The sequence below is a fragment of the Staurois parvus genome, unplaced genomic scaffold, assembly GCF_062004578.1.
Source record: "Staurois parvus isolate SC_StPar_1 unplaced genomic scaffold, SC_StPar_1.0 ptg001691l, whole genome shotgun sequence".
Lineage (NCBI taxonomy): Eukaryota > Metazoa > Chordata > Amphibia > Anura > Ranidae > Staurois > Staurois parvus.
Window position 1 is genome coordinate 617,501 of NW_028319487.1, and position 11,883 is coordinate 629,383.

The 11,883-nt window shown below is 42.6% G+C and overlaps 1 protein-coding gene across 3 annotated transcripts in view; it reads right to left on the reverse strand.

Annotated features, from left to right (window-relative positions):
* The window catches only part of CNTFR (ciliary neurotrophic factor receptor), a 572,233-nt gene extending 560,557 nt beyond the window's left edge, over window positions 1-11,676 (reverse strand). For all 3 annotated transcript variants that reach the window (XM_089663460.1, XM_089663459.1, XM_089663456.1), the window contains exon 1: window positions 11,598-11,676. The gene's annotated coding sequence lies outside the window, so the exon portion shown is untranslated. The remainder of the gene's footprint in view (window positions 1-11,597) is intronic.
* Window positions 11,677-11,883: the final 207 nt, after the last annotated feature.

The following is an 11,883-nucleotide window of genomic DNA, read 5'->3' on the forward strand; positions in this document are numbered from 1 at the left end:
TTAATTTTATATCAATGTGATTCACAGCTCCCGGGTTCTGATAAAATGATTTTTCACACTCAAGGAACCCTCCCCCCCCCTTACACAAATCTGGGAACCCATTGTATTCAATAGGGTCAAGTGTTTTCTTTTAATAAACAATAAAGCGAAAAAAATCATGAGAGCATAAAAAAAAACATATAATGTTTTTTTTTTACATTTTATATCAACAGCCCCCGGGTTTTGATAAAATGATTCTTCACGCTGAAGGAACCCCCCCCCCCCCTTACACAAATCCGGGAACCCATTGCATTCAATAGGGTCAAGTGTTTTCTTTATAATACACAATGAAGGGAAAAAATTGATGAGAGCATAAAAAAAAAAAATTAATAGTTTTTTTGTTTTTTTTAAATTTTATATCAACAGCTCCCGGGTTCTAATAAAATGATTTTTCACGCTGAACGCTGATGAGAGCTTAAAAATAAATTAAAAGGTTTTTTGTTTTTTAAATTTTATATCAATAATATAATAAACAATCAAGCGAAAATGTTGATGATGAGAGCATAAAAAAAAATGTAAAAGGTTTTTTTTTTAAATTTTATATCAATGTGATTCACAGCTCCCGGGTTCTGATAAAATGATTTTTCACGCTGAACGCTGATGAGAGCATAAAAAAAATTAAAAGGTTTTTTTTTTTTTTATATCAACATGATTCACAGCTCCCGGGTTCTGATAAAATGATTCTTCACGCTGAAGGACCCCCCCCCCTTACACAAATCCGGGAGCCCATTGTATTCAATAGAGTCAAGTGTTTTCTTTATAATAAACAATGAAGCAAAAAATTCACGAGGGCATAAAAAAAAAATTAAAAGTTTTTTTTTAAATTTTATATCAACAGCTCCCGGGTTCTAATAAAATGATTTTTCACGCTGAACGCTGATGAGAGCTTAAAAATAAATTAAAAGGTTTTTTTTTTTTTAATTTTATATCAATAATATAATAAACAATCAAGCGAAAATGTTGATGATGAGAGCATAAAAAAAAATGTAAAAGGTTTTTTTTTTGGTTTTTTTTTTAATTTTATATCAACGTGATTCACTGCTCCCAGGTTCTGATAAAATGATTTTTCACACTGAAGGAACCCACCCCCTCCCCCCTACACAAATCTGGGAACCCATTGTATTCAATAGGATCAAGTGTTTTCTTTTAATAAACAATGAAGCAAAAAAAATCATGAGAGCATAAAAAAAAAATTTTAAGTTTTTGTTTTTTTTTTTTTACATTTTATATCAACAGCCCCCGGGTTTTGATAAAATGATTCTTCACGCTGAAGGAACCCCCCCCCCCCTTACACAAATCCGGGAACCAATTGCATTCAATAGGGTCAAGTGTTTTCTTTATAATAAACAATGAAGCGAAAATGTTGATGAGAGCATAAAAAAAAAAAAGTTTAAAGTTTTTTTTTTTTTTTTTTTTTTTATATCAATAGCTCCCGGGTTCTAATAAAATGATTTTTCACGCTGAACGCTGATGAGAGCTTAAAAATAAATTAAAAGTTTTTTTTTTTTTAATTTTATATCAATAATATAATAAACAATGAAGCGAAAATGTTGATGATGAGAGCATAAAAAAAAATGTAAAAGTTTTTTTTTTGTTTTTTTGTTTTTTTTTTTAAATTTTATATCAATGTGATTCACAGCTCCTGGGTTCTGATAAAATGATTTTTCACACTCAAGGAACCCTCCCCCCCCCCTTACACAAATCTGGGAACCCATCGTATTCAACAGGGTCAAGTGTTTTCTTTTAATAAACAATAAAGCGAAAAAAATCATGAGAGCATAAAAAAAAACATATAATGTTTTTTTTTTACATTTTATATCAACAGCCCCCGGGTTTTGATAAAATGATTCTTCACGCTGAAGGAACCCCCCCCCCTTACACAAATCCGGGAACCCATTGCATTCAATAGGGTCAAGTGTTTTCTTTATAATACACAATGAAGCGAAAAAATTGATGAGAGCATAAAAAAAAAAAAATGAATAGTTTTTTTGTTTTTTTTAAATTTTATATCAACAGCTCCCGGGTTCTAATAAAATGATTTTTCACGCTGAACGCTGATGAGAGCTTAAAAATAAATTAAAAGTTTTTTTTTTTTTAATTTTATATCAATAATATAATAAACAATCAAGCGAAAATGTTGATGATGAGAGCATAAAAAAAAATGTAAAAGGTTTTTTTTTTTGTTTTTTTTTAAAATTTTATATCAATGTGATTCACAGCTCCCGGGTTCTGATAAAATGATTTTTCACACTGAAGGAACCCCCCCCCCCCAAACACGAATCCGGGAACCCATCGTATTCAATAGGGTCAAGTGTTTTCTTTATAATACACAATGAAGCGAAAAAATTGATGAGAGCATAAAAAAAAAAAAAATGAATAGTTTTTTTGTTTTTTTTAAATTTTATATCAACAGCTCCCGGGTTCTAATAAAATGATTTTTCACGCTGAACGCTGATGAGAGCTTAAAAATAAATTAAAAGGTTTTTTGTTTTTTAAATTTTATATCAATAATATAATAAACAATGAAGTGAAAATGTTGATGATGAGAGCATAAAAAAAAATGTAAAAGGTTTTTTTTTTGTTTTTTTTTTTAATTTTATATCAATGTGATTCACAGCTCCCGGGTTCTGATAAAATGATTTTTCACACTGAAGGAACCCACCCCCTCCCCCCTACACAAATCCGGGAACCCATTGTATTCAATAGGATCAAGTGTTTTCTTTTAATAAACAATGAAGCAAAAAAATTCACGAGAGCATAAAAAAAAAATTTAAAGTTTTTTTTTTTTTTTTTTTACATTTTATATCAACAGCCCCCGGGTTTTGATAAAATGATTCTTCATGCTGAAGGAACCCCCCCCCCCCCTTACACAAATCAGGGAACCCATTGCATTCAATAGGGTCAAGTGTTTTCTTTATAATACACAATGAAGCGAAAAAATTGATGAGAGCATAAAAAAAAAAAAAATGAATAGTTTTTTTGTTTTTTTTAAATTTTATATCAACAGCTCCCGGGTTCTAATAAAATGATTTTTCACGCTGAACGCTGATGAGAGCTTAAAAATAAATTAAAAGGTTTTTTTTTTTATTTTATATCAATAATATAATAAACAATGAAGCGAAAATGTTGATGATGAGAGCATAAAAAAAAATGTAAAAGGTTTTTTTTTTGTTTTTTTTTTAAATTTTATATCAATGTGATTCACAGCTCCCGGGTTCTGATAAAATGATTTTTCAAACTGAAGGAACCCCCCCCCCCAAACACGAATCCGGGAACCCATTGCATTCAATAGGGTCAAGTGTTTTCTTTATAATAAACAATGAAGCGAAAAAATTGATGAGAGCATAAAAAAAAAAAATTAATAGTTTTTTTGTTTTTTTTAAATTTTATATCAACAGCTCCCGGGTTCTGATAAAATGATTTTTCACGCTGAACGCTGATGAGAGCTTAAAAATAAATTAAAAGTTTTTTTTTTTTTAATTTTATATCAATAATATAATAAACAATCAAGCGAAAATGTTGATGATGAGAGCATAAAAAAAAATGTAAAAGGTTTTTTTTTTGTTTTTTTTTTAAATTTTATATCAATGTGATTCACAGCTCCCGGGTTCTGATAAAATGATTTTTCACACTGAAGGAACCCCCCCCCCCCAAACACGAATCCGGGAACCCATCGTATTCAATAGGGTCAAGTGTTTTTCTTTATAATACACAATGAAGCGAAAATGTTGATGAGAGCATAAAAAAAAAAAATTCTAAAAACATTTGTCATCACGGCATTCAGACTCCTCAATGGGCGACTAACGTTTGTCAATGAAAGTGGTAATCCCCCAACACATCTCCGGTAAGTTCCATCTAAACATCAGACGGGGATCTTCCATGTTTCCTGCACTTCCCGCTCCTCTCTGCACTCCGGGGGACTTCCAGGAAAATGTCGCTTTGATGAAAATGACTAAAACAAACTCCGGCTGGCAACCAGCTGATGAGGCGTTTGTATAGAATGGCGGAGTCATTCCTGGACCCCACACACCTTCCTGTAAGCGGGGACGTGGGTGGTGGTGGTTGGGGGTGGGGGGTGGGGGTAGGGAAAAGGACAAAAACTAATGAGTAAATGAGTGAGAATTTCTTAAATTAAAAAAAATATATATTCACAGTATCAGCTGATTAGTGAGAGGAGACGCTTCATTTTGCGCAGAAACCGTTGGACCCCAGGGGCCCGTTCGCAAGTATCCATTTTTCCTGCGGTACAAGAATATTCATTTTGTTGCGTAAAAATTTTTTTCAAGTGCAAAAATCATCATCCGTTACTCTGCGGTGGTGATGGGCCGATATATTGGAAACCGAAAACGATCGGCCAAAAAGAGGGTTTTACCGTTAGAAAAGAAAAAAAGGTGCCGATAATGATAACTGACTTCAATGCAAAATCGAATCCCATGGACTTCGATGCAAAAATCCCATCCCGTTGACTTCAATGCAAAATTGCATCCCATTGGGTTCAAAGCAAAAATCGCATCCCGTTGACCTCAATACAAAAATCGCATCCCGTTGACCTCAATACAAAAATCACATCCCGTTGAGTTCAAGGCAAAACTGCATCCCATTGACTTCAATGCAAAATAGAATCCCGTTGGCTTCAATGCAAAAATTGCATCCCGTTGAATTCAACACCCAATAGCATCCCATTGGCTTCAATGCAAAATCACATCCTATTGGCTTAAATGGAAAAATTGCATCCCATTGGCTTCAATGTAAAATCACATCCCATTGACTTCGATGCAAAAATCGCATCCCATTGACTTCAATGCAAAAACACCCGTTTTATGGGGACAAGGGCCTCTTCCCCACAAGCCTAGCCAGTGGTTGTGGGGTTCTGTGGGCGGGGTGCTTATTGGAACCTGGGAGCCCCCTTTAACCACTTCCAGTCCGGACACTTTCCCCCCCTTCCAGTCCGGACACTTCCCCCCTTCCAGTCCGGACACTTCCCCCCTTCCAGTCCGGACACTTTCACCCCCTTCCAGTCCGGACACTTTCACCCCCTTCCAGTCCGGACACTTTCCCCCCCTTCCAGTCCGGACACTTTCACCCCCTTCCAGTCCGGACACTTTCCCCCCCTTCCAGTCCGGACACTTTCACCCCCTTCCAGTCCGGACACTTTCACCCCCTTCCAGTCCGGACACTTTCCCCCCCTTCCAGTCCGGACACTTTCACCCCCTTCCAGTCCGGACACTTTCACCCCCTTCCAGTCCGGACACTTTCACCCCCTTCCAGTCCGGACACTTTCACCTCCTTCCAGTCCGGACACTTTCACCCCCTTCCAGTCCGGACACTTTCCCCCCTTCCAGTCCGGACACTTTCACCCCCTTCCAGTCCGGACACTTTCACCCCCTTCCAGTCCGGACACTTTCACCCCCTTCCAGTCCGGACACTTTCCCCCCCTTCCAGTCCGGACACTTTCCCCCCCTTCCAGTCCGGACACTTTCCCCCCCTTCCAGTCCGGACACTTTCACCCCCTTCCAGTCCGGACACTTTCACCCCCTTCCAGTCCGGACACTTTCCCCCCCTTCCAGTCCGGACACTTTCCCCCCCTTCCAGTCCGGACACTTTCACCCCCTTCCAGTCCGGACACTTTCACCCCCTTCCAGTCCGGACACTTTCACCCCCTTCCAGTCCGGACACTTTCACCCCCTTCCAGTCCGGACACTTTCACTCCCTTCCAGTCCGGACACTTTCCCCCCTTTCAGTCCGGACACTTTCACCCCCTTCCAGTCCGGACACTTTCACCCCCCTTCCAGTCCGGACACTTTCACCCCCCTTCCAGTCCGGACACTTTCACCCCCCTTCCAGTCCGGACAGTTTCCCCCCCTTCCAGTCCGGACACTTTCACCCCCTTCCAGTCCCCAGGCCAATTTTCAGCTCTCAGCGCTATCACACTTTGAATGACAATTGCGCGGTCATGCAACACTGTACCCATAGGAATTTTTTAGCATTTTTTTGAGACAGATAAAACTTTATTTTGGTGGTATTTATTCACCGCTGGGATTTTTATTTGATATAGAAATAAAAAAAAATTAACAAATTAAAAAATCAAAAATTAAAAAAAAAAGTGTTTTTCTTGTAAAATATTTTGCAAATAAATAATCTTTCATAAATCTTGGCCAACATTTATTCAATCTTTTAGTAAAAAAATAAAATAAAAAATAACGCAAATTAGTTTATAACCAAAAATTAAAATTTTTCAAAAAATTTTTTTTACATTTTTATTTAATTTTTTTTATATTATTATTATTTTTTTTTCACATACTCTCACCCTAGCAGTACAGTGTCACCATAGTAACACTGTACTACTTGTGGGGGGTGATGAAGATTTTTTTTTTTCACACTAATTGCTTTTATACCCATAAAGGGCTGTAAAAGCAATCATTTCTCCTTCTCTCTGGCTGCATTCCTGCTGGGGCACTATTCCTCCCACTGACACCAATGATGGGACACAATTCCTCCCACTGATACCAATGATGGGACACTATTCCTCCCACTGATACCAATGATGGGACACTATTCCTCCCACTGACACCAATGATGGGGCACTATTCCTCCCACTGACACCAATGATGGGGCACTATTCCTCCCACTGATACCAATGATGGGGCACTATTCCTCCCACTGACACCAATGATGGGACACTATTCCTCCCACTGATACCAATGATGGGGCACAATTCCTCCCACTGATACCAATGATGGGACACTATTCCTCCCACTGATACCAATGATGGGACACTATTCCTCCCACTGACACCAATGATGGGGCACTATTCCTCCCACTGATACCAATGATGGGGCACTATTCCTCCCAATGACACCAATGATGGGGCACTATTCCTCCCACTGACACCAATGATGGGGCACTATTCCTCCCAATGACACCAATGATGGGGCACTATTCCTCCCACTGATACCAATGATGGGGCACTATTCCTCCCAATGACACCAATGATGGGGCACTATTCCTCCCACTGACACCAATGATGGGGCACTATTCCTCCTACTGATACCAATGATGGGGCACTATTCCTCCCACTGATACCAATGATGGGGCACTATTCCTCCCACTGACACCAATGATGGGGCACTATTCCTCCCACTGATACTAATGATGGGGCACTTTTCCTCCCACTGACACCAATGATGGGGCACTATTCCTCCCACTGATACCAATGATGGGGCACTATTCCTCCCACTGACACCAATGATGGGGCACTATTCCTCCCACTGACACCAATGATGGAACACTATTCCTCCCACTGATACCAATGATGGGGCACTATTCCTCCCACTGACACCAATGATGGGGCACTATTCCTCCCACTGATACCAATGATGGGGCACTATTCCTCCCACTGATACCAATGATGGGGCATTATTCCTCCCACCGATACCAATGATGGGGCACTATTCCTTCCACTGACACCAATGATGGGGTATTATTCCTCCCACTGACACCAATGATGAGACACTATTCCTTCCACTGACACCAATGATGGGGTATTATTCCTCCCACTGACACCAATGACGGGGTATTATTCCTCCCACTGATACTAATGATGGGGCACTATTCCTCCCACTGATACCAATGATGGGGCACTATTCCTCCCACTGACACCAATGATGAGACACTATTCCTCCCACCGATACTAATGATGGGGCACTATTCCTCCCACTGATACCAATGATGGGGCACTATTCCTCCCACTGACACCAATGATGGGGCACTATTCCTCCCACTGACACCAATGATGGGGCACTATTCCTCCCACTGATACCAATGATGGAGCACTATTCCTCCCACTGATACCAATGATGGGGCACTATTCCTCCCACTGACACCAATGATGGGGCATTATTCCTCCCACTAATACCAATGATGGAGCACTATTCCTCCCACTGATACCAATGATGGGGCACTATTCCTCCCACTGATACCAATGATGGGGCACTATTCCTTCCACTGACACCAATGATGGGGCACTATTCCTCCCACTGACACCAATGATGGGGCATTATTCCTCCCACTAATACCAATGATGGGTCACTATTCCTCCCACTGACACCAATGATGGGACACTATTCCTCCCACTGACACCAATGATGGGACACTATTCCTCCCACTGATACCAATGATGGGGCACTATTCCTCCCACTGATACCAATGATGGGGCACTATTCCTTCCACTGACACCAATGATGGGGCACTATTCCTCCCACTGACACCAATGATGGGGCATTATTCCTCCCACTAATACCAATGATGGGTCACTATTCCTCCCACTGACACCAATGATGGGACACTATTCCTCCCACTGACACCAATGATGGGGCACTATTCCTCCCCCACTGACACCAATGAGGGGGCACTATTCCTTCCACTGATCCCAATTATGGGGCATTAAAGTAGTTGTGATGGGTGGTCCCTGTATATTTAAAAGATGGGTTTGAAATGGTTGTAGTGGGCGGTCCCTGCCTATGTGGAGGTGGAGGTCTGGGCAGGACCAACCCCCAAAGTGGGTGTGGTTTGGTGGCTCGCATTTAAAATGTGGGTAGATGAAATGCGGACCATGGAACTGCAATGACATCGGTAGTGAAGCTGAATGGCCACCAGCATGCCACGGTAGTCAGCTTCCATATGACGGCATCCCAGCCCCCTTCTCACTTCCAAACAGATCTCCTTAATTAGCTCCATTGATAAAAAAATAAAAATCCGCCATAAGGAGATCATGAAACGGAGACTCCGGCCAGGAGATGAAAAAAAAGTAACATTTGGCCGGTGTTAAGCTGCTCCTAACCCGTAATGATCTCCAGCCTAATCAGTATAATGCGTCGGAACCCGATGACAGGAATCCATCGGCGCTGTACTGGGGAAGATCTGACCCAATCGCGTAATTAAAAGACATTAGGCGAACGCGCGGCGTTTCACTCTCCTCGCTAAACGGCTTTATTGACGTTACGAAACCATCACCCGCGCAGGAAAGTGTTCAGCCAAAGTCTAGATGAAAAACGGCTTTGTGTGTTTACCATCCAAAAGAGGCATCGCCGCGCGTCTCCGACGGCCTGATAATTCGCCTCCGCGGCGACGGCGCGCCGTCACGCTGGGATTCAATGGACGTATTAAAAAGCCGCGTGAATTTCAACGGAAAAATGACACGCGAGGAGGCATCGATCAGCAGAAAATAGGACGAGGCAAGCGGAACGGACGCCCGGGGAACAGTAAACGCCCGCGGCGGCGGTGGCGGCGGCGCTGGAGGAAAAAGTTGGGGATGAGTTTTAAAACGCTATTACTTGGGGAAGGCTGTGAATTATACATTTAATATACGTGCGTTTCGTTCATCCTCCCAGCTCGTAAAAGTCAGACGTTTATTTTGCTTCCGAAAAAAACCACGAGTTTATAAACGTTACGGAAATTAAAGAGACGCGCAGCAAAACGCACGTTTTTCTGCGTTTTGTCACGCATCTGGGAAAAGCGCAGGTGTGAGTGCCGCCTCAGCGCTTTCAAAATGAATGGCTCCACCACGAAATGAAGGAAATAAAAAAAGACATAGGTTTTAAGCTATTGATCCTGCCAGAAGAGCTGTGCTTTTTCTACTTCCTGTAACAGGGTGACAACGCTGTCCGTTCTGCAGTGAAATCTCCCATCAGCGTTGTCACCCTACGGACGGGGTAATCTTACATGGACATTTCATTTTAAAGAAGGGTGGCAAGCACTGCTGTAGGTTGATACCTAGCCTGTCACTTCTGCTGGCCAGCTTGGCCCCATTCACAACTGAGCATAGCGGGAACGCACGTTCCTGCTTCTGCTGGCCAGCTTGGCCCGTTACAGGGAGTGGAAAAGTAACGGGTATTCTGGCAGGACCAGCTGTCCAAAAAAGCTACCATACAAAAGGAGGGGCTTTCCATCTGCTGAGGCTGTGACTCAGTTGCCTTTTTTTTACCTCCCCCAGCCGCCAGTTTAAAACAGCCCTTAGGCCCCATTCACAACTGAGCATAGCGGGAACCCGTGTGCCTGCTTCTGCTGGCCAGCTTGGCCCGTTACAGGAAGTGGGAAAGTAATGGATATTCTGGCAGGATCTGTGACCCTCCCAGCTGCCCAAAAAAGCTACCATACAAAAGGAGGGGCTTTCCATCTGCTGCGACTGTGGCTCAGTTGCCTGATTTTACCTCCCCCAGCCGCCAGTTTAAAACAGCCCTTAGGCCCCATTCACAACTGAGCGTAGCGGGAACCCCTGTGCCTGCTTCTGCTGGCCAGCTTGGCCCGTTACAGGAAGTGGGAAAGTAATGGGTATTCTGGCAGGATCTGCCACCCCTCCCAGCTGCCCAAAAAAGCTACCATACAAAAGGAGGGGCTTTATATCTGCTGCGGCTGTGGCTCAGTTGCCTGTTTTTACCTCCCTCAGCCGCCAGTTTAAAACAGCCCTTAGGCCCCATTCACAACTGAGCGTAGCTGGAACCCGTGTGCCTGCTCCTGCTGGCCAGCTTGGCTCGTTACAGGGAGTGAAAAAGTAACGGGTATTCTGGCAGGACCAGCTGCCCAAAAAAGCTACCATACAAAAGGAGGGGCTTTTCATCTGCTGCGGCTGTGGCTCACTTGCCTGTTTTTACCTCCCCCAGCAGCCAGTTTAAAACAGCGGTTAACACGTGTGATCCCCCGAGAGGTAATCGGATATTCCCTGGATCAACTTTCCCTATAAATGTTATATCCAGTTATATTCTGTGTATCCAAGAAAGAATCCAGGACTTTCCTACAGCAATCCACTGAGCTGGCCACAGCCAACTCTTGAGGGAGTCTATCCCACATTTTCACAGCTCTTACTGTGAAGAACCCTTTCCGTGTTTGGAGATTAAATCTCTTTTCCTCCAGACGATTGATCATGCAGGCGCTGAGAGATAAAGTTGATCTGACCTTTTTTTTTTCCAAGTGTTGTGCGGCTCCAGAGCTTTGCCCACCCCGGAGGAGCTGGAGTTGAGGACTGCAGAGGTTTTAAGAGCGGCTTCATCCCTTGTGAGTAACCTACACGCCCCGAAACCCAAACTGGATCAATGGTCTAAAACTGTTTTTGGGCCTTCGGGGGTGCAAGCTTTTGATAACAGTTTACCATACTCCAAAAGTGCCCCTACGTGTTTCGTACCGAAGATTGATTGCTCAATATACCAGACAGCGATAGGAAATTCAAAATGTTACAGCGGTCCTCGAGACAGGAAATGAAGGAAATCTCCCCAATGAGGACACACAGCAAAGACAATCAATCAATCAGTCTGATCAGGGTTCTAACCTTTCCACAAAACATTTGATCTTCCAATCACAAGGATCGCAGTTCCAGCAACCCTGGAAACGCCAACACTCCCCCACCATACCCCATGCAGAGGTCTTTGCAGCCAACAGAGGGGCTCCACATTGTGGGGAGAATCCTTCATACATTTATCACTTGATTCCCAATGCTGACATTACAGACGTCTCGCGGTACGACTCACTCGCTGTGCATGAAAGTCAAGCAAAACCAAAGACCTTACCTTTAATGGAGACGGTCCAGGGAGGTCATAGGCGGAGGTAGCCGACGCTCCACTCCTGACACAGATTATTCACCCTGCGGAATAAAAAAATATTGTATAAGACGGGGGGAAAAATGACGGCAATTACCAACACGGGTTCAACAATTACACAAAATTAATAGTTCAAATTATCGACTGTCATGAGATTTAAAATGGACGTTAAATTTGGCATGCAATGATGAGCTAGGAGGCGTGATTGTGATCACATGGCTTTGTTTATGAACAGAGTCACGTGCTCACCAGATCA